The sequence below is a fragment of the Lucilia cuprina genome, chromosome 6 (genome assembly GCF_022045245.1).
Source record: "Lucilia cuprina isolate Lc7/37 chromosome 6, ASM2204524v1, whole genome shotgun sequence".
NCBI lineage: Eukaryota > Metazoa > Arthropoda > Insecta > Diptera > Calliphoridae > Lucilia > Lucilia cuprina.
In genome coordinates this window covers 29,470,894-29,478,725 of record NC_060954.1, presented here as the reverse complement: position 1 = coordinate 29,478,725, position 7,832 = coordinate 29,470,894, and the positions used below count along the sequence as shown (strand labels likewise).

General features: G+C 29.2%; 1 long non-coding RNA gene across 1 annotated transcript; it reads right to left on the bottom strand.

Moving 5' to 3' along the window:
• Positions 1-4,095: 4,095 nt before the first annotated feature.
• On the bottom strand, positions 4,096-4,477 carry LOC124420899. The gene is made up of 2 exons (XR_006941432.1): positions 4,340-4,477; positions 4,096-4,241 (listed from the first exon to the last, which is right to left on the bottom strand). It is a non-coding gene; the product is annotated as an uncharacterized LOC124420899 (long non-coding RNA).
• Between the last annotated feature and the right edge of the window lie 3,355 nt (positions 4,478-7,832).

Below are 7,832 nucleotides of genomic sequence, written 5' to 3'. Positions count from 1 at the left end.
TATTTGAGTTAAATCTTAACTTTCAATGTTTTTTATTTGCGCGTTTCAATTTAATTTTTATTTGCAGGCTTAGGTCCTTTTTCTAGATTACGTATGATCACTTTGAGCTAAAATTTTATTTGTATTTCATTATCGTAACAAAAAAAATACATTAAAATTTTACTTAAAGTATTTAAACGTTAGATTGAATCAGTATATTTAAATTAATACTACTGTTTTATACATCATTTATTTTTTGACTTGGGTCAGGTCACTTGAAACGAAATTGCCCATATAAGATATTTAATATTAAAATCAAATATTTTAAAAAACCACCTTTTTTAAATACAATTTTATTAATTTTCATATAGCTTTGGATTTAATTATTCCAATTATAGGTACTTTTTTAGTTATTAACACCAGGTCTGTCAATGACCTTTATATGATACTAATATTCTTAAGTTTTTGAAAGTACATAACTCCTTAATTAGAGGAAAGCAAACAAAAAATAGTATAGGGTCGTTAAGATGTTTCTATCGTTACTGACTGTAAATAATTTAAAAAATAATCCATGACTTAGTAATTTCAGATCTTTATAGATAGTTTAATTCCAAGTTATTTAATAAATATTCATGAAAGGTAACGTTTTATTGATTCAAAACAATAAATAAATTAATTAATTTTTAATTATTTAATTTTTTTAGACAGCAGTAACCTATATTAAAATACTTCTAACAGAATTAAAATATAAAAAAGGGATCTGGTAAGTTATATGTAAAAATAGATCTGACCGTTTACACTTTGGTGGAAAATGTATTGATCATAAGAGAATTTCATTGCTTCCTAAAGTATAACATGTAATTTCAATAAATACAAAAGTATGTATATTCAATATCAATTATAACATTATTTTTGTTTATTTCGTTGAAGGATTAATGCGTTCCGAAATATAACTTTTACAAATTGATAGATTAATAATAAAGAACAACAAAATATTTTAGAGTACAACATTTTAAAATTTTTGGAAGTATACCAAATACAGATTTCCTGAAAATTATCTTATTATATGGTAATAATTCTAATTTATTGATACATATGTATGTACATTAGACATCATATTACATAACAGCAAATATTTTGAGAGGGTTAACTCATGCACCATCTTTTGTGTGTCGTCCAGAAGAAAAAAATACTTTTCTTCTAGAAGAAGAGAAAACTTGTCTTCTAGAAGATAAGAAAGGAACACTTCTAGATGATACTAAGTAGTCACATCTAGAAGAGTCTTTGGCAATACCTTACTTCCAAGAGTCATCTAGAAGTTTCTTCTGCGTTTCTTCCAGAAGTATCTTCCACGTTACTCTTAGACGTTCCCTAGCTCGGCATCAGTTCTTCCCGACTGGTGACAAGAATTCTTATACTTCCGCAACATCGCTGGCGAACTTTTAGCACATTTGGAAGTTTCACACGGGTAACTTCCGCAATAGAAAATGTTTGTAGGTTACTATTTTAAATTTGTTCGAACTTTCAATACCAAAAATTGAAACTCTGTTTGAAAATTAAAATTCAACAACAACAAAAATTAAATGTCAATAATTAGAAAAATTTTTTTTTTTTCAGTTTAGGAAAATTAAACAAAATTTTCTATGAAAAGTGAGATAAAATTATTTTAAAAAATTACAGATTTTTTCTGCACAACCGTAATTTCGCGTACAATCCTTAAAAGTGGCCAAAAAAGTAAGTTTAACATTTGAGGGTTTTGACAAGTTTAAATTTCTCACAAGAGAGTCGAATTCACACGACACTCGTAGATGTGAGAGAGTAATTTCCTGTATATGAGAGTCGGACTACTTGTTATACTTTGCTACTAAATTTTTGTTTAGATGAGAATACAATTCCCTTCAAACATTTAGAAGAAAAAACTGTTGCGCATCACCCCTGACGCCACGTCAGAAACATTTCTGCCGATTGTCAGACAAGAATGAACATTTTACAAAAACAAAATACATGGATTTCGAATTTGCATCTTCTAGAAATATACTTTTAAGTTACTTCCGGATGATAGTAAGAAGAGTGCATCCATTTTACATAAACAAAGCCACATGACTGTTGAATTTTTTTCAGCTGGAGTTATACGTTTTAGTGACTTCTGAATAATAAGCGAGAACACACATTTTACAAAAACAAAATGCATTGTTTCCGAATTTGTATCTTCTTGGTTTGTATGTTTATGTCACTTCTGGAAGACAGTTTGAAGAGCGTTCACATTAATGTTACATTTTATTCATCTGGAAATGTAGATTGTCAGACGAGAGCATACATTTAATAAAAACAAAATACATTGATTTCTAGTTTTCGCAGCCTGTAAGTTACTTCCGAATTATAGTAAGAAGAGTACAAAAAAATATAAATACTCCATTTTTAGTGTATATGCGAAAAATACACACATTAAGAAATTATAAAATTCGTATATTTGAGATAATATAACAGTTAGAGTCCTCAAACTTAGTGTCAATATGATTGACAAATTCGTTTATCTTGGAAACTATTACAGTTAGAATCTTAAATTTTTGCACGAATAACTTTAACATCCATCCTTTAACATCGGACCTACTTTAGTGTCAATATAATTATTTAGGATAAAAAGTAGGCGTTTGGGGGCATGACACCTCCCTTATAAATTAAATACAAAAATTCGTTTATCTTGACAACTATACAGTTAGATTCTTAAAATGTTGCATAAATAACTTTAACATTTATGTAAACCTTTTGGGTAATAAATTGGCGGACTGTCCAAAAGGGGAGCGGCACCTCCCATATTAATTAAATACAAAAATTCATTTATCTGGCAAACTAATACAACTAAATTCTTAAAATTTTTAACGAAGAACTTTAATATTTATCTGAACGTTTTTAAGGAAAAAGAGCGGACTTTCATCATATGAATAAAATAGAAAAATTTGTCTGAGAAACTATTAGAGCAAGAATGTTTAAATTTTACTGAAGAACTTTGAAATTCATCTGAACATTTAGAGTATAACGGGCGGACTTCCAATGGGTGACTTGGCACCTCCCATATGAATTAAATAAAAAATTTCGTTTAACTGGGAAACTAATAGAACTAGATTCTTCAAATTTTGCACAAATTTTAATAATTAATATTCATTTGGAGGAAAAAGGACCGACTTATATCTAAGAAACTAATGGGGACTTAATATCTCCCATATGAATAAAATACAAAATATTGTTTATTTAGGAAAATATAGAACTAGATTCATCAAATTTTGCATAAATTACTTTAATATTCATCTGAACATTTTTGGGGAAAAAGGCGGACTTTCATCTGGGGAACTTGAAGCCCCCACAGGAATTAAATAGAAAAAATCGTATATCTAAGAAACTATTGGAGCTAGAATCTTCAAATTTTATATGAATAACTTTCATGTTAACATTTAGAAAATAACTGGCCACTTTCAATGGGGGCTTGGTACCACATATATGAATTAAATATAAAATTTCTTATATCTTGAAAACTGTTTGATAAATAAAAATATTCATAGATAGATAGAAATTGGGGATTTGCTTGGCATCTCTAAACTATTGTGGTTAGAATAGCGAAATACTCCGGATTTTAGCTAGTATTAAATAAATACCAAAAAGTAATTATATTCAAGGATTATATAAATAAAATTAAAAAGTAAGTTGTCATATTTTACATTATGATACTATTTTAAGAAAAATAACAACTCTAAACGGTTCCACTCACCTTCGTGAGAAGGGTATATATAAGTTTGTCATTCCGTTTGTAATGTATAATTTTGTATAATTTTCCGACCCTATAAAGTATATATATTCTGGATCCTTATAGATAGCGGAGTCGATTAAGCCATGTCCGTCTGTCTGTCTGTTGAAATCAGTTTTTAGATGACCCTAGATATCGACGAGATCCGAATCTTCAATAATTCTGTTACAAATGCTTTCGAGAAGATCGCTATCAGCAAAATCGGTCGGTAAATAACGGAGATATGAGCAAAAATCCGAGACAACCTCTGAAAATTTCATCAGAAAATATAATATTTTTTTATAATTCTATAATATTCTATTTCGACCTTCTCTCAATTATCTCAATTATTAAATATAGTTTCCTATAAACAGGCTTTTAAGGTCATTGTTCAAATAAAAGATTATTTATCTCATCTTCAATCTATCCGACGTTTCGTTGGTATTTTCCAACTTCTTCAGGGATTTTTGATTTTATTTATGATCTGGCAACATTATAATTATACAAAAGAAAAATAAATATTTGTTTAAATAGTCAGTAACAACAATCTTATAATCTATATAAAGAACAATTTTTACTTACAAATATTCTTTTTTGTCAAAATTACATTATTAAAAATATCACAGTTTTTTGTAAAGTTGGACAACACAAACAAAAAACTTATTACTAAATAATGTAAAGATAATAAAATTTAATATCACAGTAAAAGTTCTTATTCGATCACAGTTTGTTATTATACTAGAATAATGCTATGGCATTTGCATTTGTATTATCTTTATCTTCTTTTGTATTTATTGCACTCTTCGAATTTTGTTGTATCCTCAAGCTTTCCAATGTAAATCTCTTGTTTTCTCTTTGTCCAAAATTCTTACATTGTCAAAATTAGGTTTATGTCTATTTTCAATACAGTGTTGGGCAAGTGCAGTTGATTGTTTACCTTTTTTTATGTCAGCTATGTATTCATCTATTCTCACGCCTAAATTTCTCTTTGTTGTGCCAATATAAACTTTACTACACTCTTCATTGTCCCCACCATCACATCTTATTTGGTACACAACATTGTTTTGTTCTCTATTTTCAATTTTTGTTTTTGTTTGTGTGAATAGTTGTTGTATTGTCTTCTCGGCATCAGTTCTTCAAGACTGGTGACAAGAATTCTTATACTTCCGCAACATCGCTGCCCTTCAAACATTTAAAAGAGAAAACTATTGCGCATCACCCCAGACGTCACGTCAGAAACACTTCTGGACGATTGTCAGACGAGAATTACATAAGCATAATATCAACAGTACGAATCAGTTTAAAGAGGAATGTCAAAAACAATCATGAAAATCCCAAATCATGTTTGTTTTCTTACCCCCCATTCTCCTCTTCGCCGCTCACCACCAATCACCGACAAACATGAAAACAGACGTCTGGGCAAACATGAAAAAAAAATCATCGTGTAAATTGGGTGTTAGTTGCTTAAACTGACTTCAGTTAATGGTATGTTTCCACTGGCTTGAAATCTGCTAGATTTGCGTAAACCACTTCAAAGTGTTTCCACTGAGCTTACTCGTTTTTGGTATTCGAATTTTCGAACAAATTCTGTCACTTTATTTGTTCATTTCCACAATAAAGTTAATTTTATGTAAAATTACATATTAAAAATATAAAATTAAAATTTTAAAATTATAGTTTATTATTTTCACTTCGTAATTAATTCTCATTTTTTCGATGAAAACATTTCAACATCGCAGTGTTGCATAAGTAAATCTTGTTCAAAAAAAAAAAAAAAAATACAATTTCGACATGTTTTAAATCAAATATAGTAGATAAACTAGAATTGGATGTGTGAAAAATGTATGGAAAATCTACATGATTTTAACTAGTTTTGCCCAAATCAACTAGATTTGCTCAGTGGAAACATAGCATAAGCATATTATAGTTAGGCCTTAAGCAAAGAGCTATACTGACAGAACATTTAGTACGAAATCAATTGTTTATTGTACACAATAATAAAATATTATTTAATTTTTTTATTACGTGTGGCACATAAATGTGCAAATGGAGTTAAAGTGTTTTGAATGCACGTAAGTACATTATAGCCACATAAAAGTTTCCTATGATTTTCTTAAGCACTTGAGAGACTTTTCGTTCGATTTTGTAACTAACTTAAGCTTGCTTATTCATATTATAGTTGAGCCTTAAGATTTAACTGAAAAAAATCTAAAAGCCCAACTATAATGTGAATAAGCAAGCTTAAGTAAAGACAAAGTCGAACAAAAAGTCTCTCAAGTGCTTAAGAAAATCCAAGAAAACTTTTAGGTGGCTATAATGTACTTACGTGCGTTCAAAACACTTTAGCTCCCTTTGCACATTAAGGTGCCACACGTAATAAAAAAAGAACATATTTCTGTCTGTCTGTTGAAATCAGTTTTTAGAGGACCCAAGATATCGGCGATCCGAATCTTCAATAATTCCCTTAGACATGCTTATGAGAAGATCGCTATTTAATATCAGCAAAATCGGTCGGTAAATAACGGAGATATGAGCAAAAATCCGAGACAACCTCTGAAAATTTTATCAAAAAATTTCATATTTTTTCATGCTTTGTTCAATAAGCAACAACAACACTGGGTTTTATTGCGTTGTTTATTTTGTTTTTCTGTGTTTTTCGTTATGTTTATTTAGTTAGATGTCTGTTGGTTTTGATGCCTTGTGTATTTTGTATTTTATTTCGTTTAGTGTTGTTGTTCATTTTGTTTTGCTTTTGGTGTAATAATAATGAAGTCGGCAAAAAAAAATTATAAAACTAATATGTTTAAAATACACTATGGTGAAGGGTATATAAGATTCGGCACAGCCGAATATAGCACTCTTACTTGTTCTTTATTTTCCTTGTGGAAAATAAACAAACATTTGATTTCGTACTGATTGTATCGCTCTTTGCTTAAGCAAATAAAATTTGACGAAACTTAACGAAGCTCTCTTAAGTACACATACGTTTTATATATGTTCGCACAGTTGCTTAAGCTGATTTCAGTTCAAATGAAAGCCGAAACGTACAACTTCTAAACCAATTGACAGACGAAATTTAATATAAAAACATGTTTAATTAAAAACAAGTAAGAGCCGAATCTTATATACCCTTCACCATAGTGTGTTTTAAACATAAAAAAAATTTGTTTTTGTTTATCGTAAAAAAATTGTTTTAAAAAGCACTTGGAAAAAATTTGTGTTAGTTTTAAATTTCAAACATACATTATTCGCATAAAAATTATTGTACAATAACTCAAAATCTACTCTCATATAATTGAAAACGTTTTAAATACTTTTTCTATTCATTAAAAAATATATTTGCAAAACAAAAGGGAAAATTATTTTATTTTAACAAAAAATGCAAATCACATTTTTTTGCTGTGTATTTTTTGTATGTTTGGATTCCAAACATACAAAATATACACAGCTGAATAAAACTAAATACATCTACACACACACGTGTACATCTTTTTCTATGTACAGTGTTTTTGTTGCTTTTTTAACAATTTTTTGATGAAATTTTCAGAGGTTGTCTCGGATTTTTGCTCATATCTCCGTTATTTACCGACCGATTTTGCTGATTTTAAATAGCGATCTTCTCGAAAGCATATCTAATAGAATTATTGAAGATTCGGATCTCGCCGATATCTGGGGTCCTCTAAAAACTGATTTCAACAGACAGACGGACAGACAGACAGACAGACGGACAGACAGACAGACGGACATGACTTAATCGACTCCGCTATCTATAAGGATCAAGAATATATATACTTTATAGGGTCGGAAAATTATTTTATAGAAATTACAAACGGAATAACAAACTTATATATACCCTTCTCACGAAGGTGAAGGGTATAACAAGTAATATTTTTATATTCGGCTGTGCCGAATCTTCACCAAGTATGTTTTAAACAAGTAAGACTGCTATATTCGGCTGTGCCGAATCTTATATACCCTTCACCATAGTGTATTTTAAACATAATTGATCTTACAGTCTAGTTAATAAAAACATTAAGTTTTTCAAATTTGGTAGATGTGTTTATCAAATAATTTG